The sequence below is a fragment of the Oryctolagus cuniculus genome, chromosome X, assembly GCF_964237555.1.
Source record: "Oryctolagus cuniculus chromosome X, mOryCun1.1, whole genome shotgun sequence".
Classification (NCBI taxonomy): Eukaryota; Metazoa; Chordata; class Mammalia; order Lagomorpha; family Leporidae; genus Oryctolagus; species Oryctolagus cuniculus.
This window is the reverse complement of record NC_091453.1, coordinates 39,202,260-39,205,774: the sequence shown is the minus strand read 5'-3', so window position 1 is coordinate 39,205,774 and position 3,515 is coordinate 39,202,260.

Below are 3,515 nucleotides of genomic sequence, written 5' to 3'. Positions count from 1 at the left end.
TAGACAGGGCCAAAGCAAAGTGGAAATTCTCTCTTCTCTTCAGAGAAAAGTGCATCTTTCTTTGAAGGCCCCTTCTTGCCACTGGTATGTCACTCACAGAGATCCTTTATGTAGGTCATTTATTGCCACAGTGTCTTGGCTTTCCATGCCTGAAATGCTCTCATGGGCTTTTCAGCCAGATCCGAATGCCTTAAGGGCTGATTCTGAGGCCAGAGCTCTGTTTAGGGCATTTGTCATTCTATGAGTCTGGTCTGTGGCCTGATTCTCATGTTGGATCATTCTCTCCTTTTTAATTTGTTATTGTTATTACCAAACACTTGGTCTTATTTATGTGATCCCTTTGACACTTATTCCTATCTATATGATCAGGTACACACTTAAAATGATCACTTTAGTAAGAAGGCATTAGTACCATCCAGCGTGTTGGGATTTGGAGTTCCACAGCAATTTTTAGATTTACCCTTAAGGGTAAGTCCATGTGAATGTGTGCCGAACTGTACATCTCCTCCCTCTCTTATTATCACTCTTATTTTTCACTAAGACCAATTTTCAATTGGATTTAAACACCTATGAATAATTCTGTGTTAAGTAAAAAGTTCAACCAATCGTATTAAGTAGTAAAAATAAAAATAAATAAAATGATGAGCTGTTCCTTGACAGTCAGGAAAAGGGCTGATCAAGCCATCGGTTTTCATGGTGTCAATTTCACTTCTCCATGAAGTGGAAGAATTCTCCATTTGTGTGATTCTTCTTCTATTCCTTTCTTTAATGTTTTGTAATTCTCATTGTAGAGATGTTTGACATCCTTGGTTAAATTTATTCAAAGGTATTTGATTTTTTTGTAGCTATTGTAAATGGGATTGATCTTAGAAGTTCTTTCTCAGCCATGGTGTTGAATGTGTATACAATGATTTTTTTGTATTGATTTTATATCCTGCTACTTTACCAAGCTCCTCTATGAGTTCCAACAGTCTCTTGGTGGAGTTTTTGGATCCCCTATATAAAGAATCATGTCATCTGCAAATAGGGATAGTTTGACTACTTCCTTCCCAATTTGCATCCCTTTAATTTCTTTTTACTGCCTAATAGCTCCGGCTGAAACTTCCAGTACTATATTGAAAAGCAATGGTGAGAGTGGGCATCCCTGTTTGGTAATGAATCTCAGTGGGAATACTTCCAACTTTTTCCCATTCAGTATGACACTGCCTGTAGGTTTGTCATAAATTGCCTTGACTATGTTGAGGAATGTTCTTTCTAAACCCAATTTGCTTAGAATTTTCATCATGAAGCGGTGTTGTATTTTATCAAATGCTTTCTCTGCATCTATTGAGATAATCATATGCTTTGTTCAGCGGTTTGTTAATTTGATGTATCACATTGATTGATTTGTGAATATTGAACCATTTTTGTATACCAAGAATAAATCCCATTTGGTCTGGCTGGATGATCTTTCTGTCGTGTTGTTGGATTCTATGGGTTAGAATTTTGTTGAGAATTTTTCCATCTATGTTCATCAGAGAAATTGGTCTGCAATTCTCTTTCTCTGCTGCATCTTTTTAAGCTTTAGGAATTAAGGTGATGCTGGCTTCGTAGAAAGAATTTGGGAGGATTCCCTCTCTTTCAACTGTTTTCAATAGTTTGAGAAGAATTGGTGTTAGTTCTTTAAATGTCTTCTGGGCTGGCGCCGAGGCTCACTTGGTTAATCTTCCACCTACGGCGCTAGCATGCCATATGGGTGCCGGGTTCTAGTCTCAGTTGCTCCTCTTCCAGTTCAGCTCTCTGCTGTGGCCCGGGAGGGCAGTGAATCCATCCAGTTCAGAGCTTTTCTTTGTTGGGAGGGCCTTTATTACTGATGCAATTTCAATCTTGGTTATATGTCTGTTAAGGGTGCTTTTCTATGTGTTCATAGTTCAGTTTAGGCAGGTTGTGTGTGTACAGAAATATACCCATTTATTCTAGATTTCCCAGTTTGTTGGCATACAGCTCTTTGGTTTTTTTTTTTTTCCTGATGATTCTTTTTATTTCCGTGGTGTCTGTTGTTACATTTCCTTCTTCATCTCTAATTTTATAAATTTGTGTCTTCTCTACTTTTTTGGTTAGTGGGGCCAATGGTGTGGATTTGGGTCTTCTCTCTTTTTTTGGTTAGTGGGGCCAATGGTGTGTCAACTTTGTTTATTTTTTCAAAATAAACAGCTCTTAGTTTTGCAGATCTTCCACAGTGGCTTTACCAGTTTGCATTCCCACCAACAGTGGGTTAGTGTCGCTTTTTCCCCACATCCTCTCCAGCATCTGTTGGTAGATTTCTGTATGTGAGCCATTCTAACCGGGGTGAGAGTGAGGTGAAAACTCATTGTGGTTTTGATTTGCATTTCCCTGATGCCTAGTGATCTTGAACATTTTTTCATGTGTCTGTTGGCCATTTGGATTTCCTCTTTTGAAAAATGTCTATTTAGGTCCGTGGCCCATCTCTTAAGTGGGTTGCTTGTTTTTTTGTTGTGGAGTTTCTTGATTTCTTTGTAGATTCTGGTTATTAATTCTTTATCTGTTGCATAGTTTGCAAATATTTTTTTCCAATTCTGTTGGTTGCCTATTCACTTTCCTGACTGTTTCTTTTGCAGTACAGAAACTTCTCAATTTGATGCAATCCCAAATGTTAATTTTGGCTTTGACTGCCTATGCTTCCGGGGTCTTTTCCAAGAAGTCTTTGCCGGTGCCAGTATCTTGCAGGTTTCTCTGATGTTATCTAATAATTCGATGGTGGTGGGTCATAAATTTAGATCTTTAATCCATGTTGAGTGGATTTTTGTATAGAGTGTAAGGTAGGGGTCTTGCTTCATGCTTCTGCACATGGAAATCCAGTTTTCTCTAGAGATTCCTGAGTTTCTGATTTCCAGCTTCATTCCATTGTGGTCTGAGAACACACATGGTACGATTTCAATTTTTTTGAATTTCCTGAAACTTGCTTTATGGCCTAGTACATGGCTAATCCTAGAGAAAGTTCCATGCACTGCTGAGAAGAATGTGTATTCTGCAACTGTAGGATGAAAAAGTTCTCTAGATTTCTGTTAGGTCCATTTAGTTTATACTGTCAATTAAATCTGCTCTTTCTTTGTTGATTTTCTGTCTGGTTGATCTGTCCATTGCTGAAAGTAGAGTACTGAAGTCCCCAGTACTATTGCACTGGAGTCTAAGTCTCCCTTTAGATCTCTTAACATTTCTTTTAAATAACCTGGCACCCTGTAATCGGGTGCATATATGTTTATATAATGTTATAAGAGTTAACATCTTCCTGTTGAATTGATCCCTTAATCACTATATAGTGCCCTTCTTTGTCTCTTTTAACAATTTTTGTATTAAAGTCTATTTTGTCTGCAATTTTTGGTTTCTGTTGACATGGAATAGCTTTTTCCATCCTTTCCATTTCAGTCTGCATATGTCTTTGCTGGTTTCTTATAAGCAACAAATAGATGGGTTTTGTTTTTTAATCCATTCTGCAACTCTGTTTCTTTTAACTG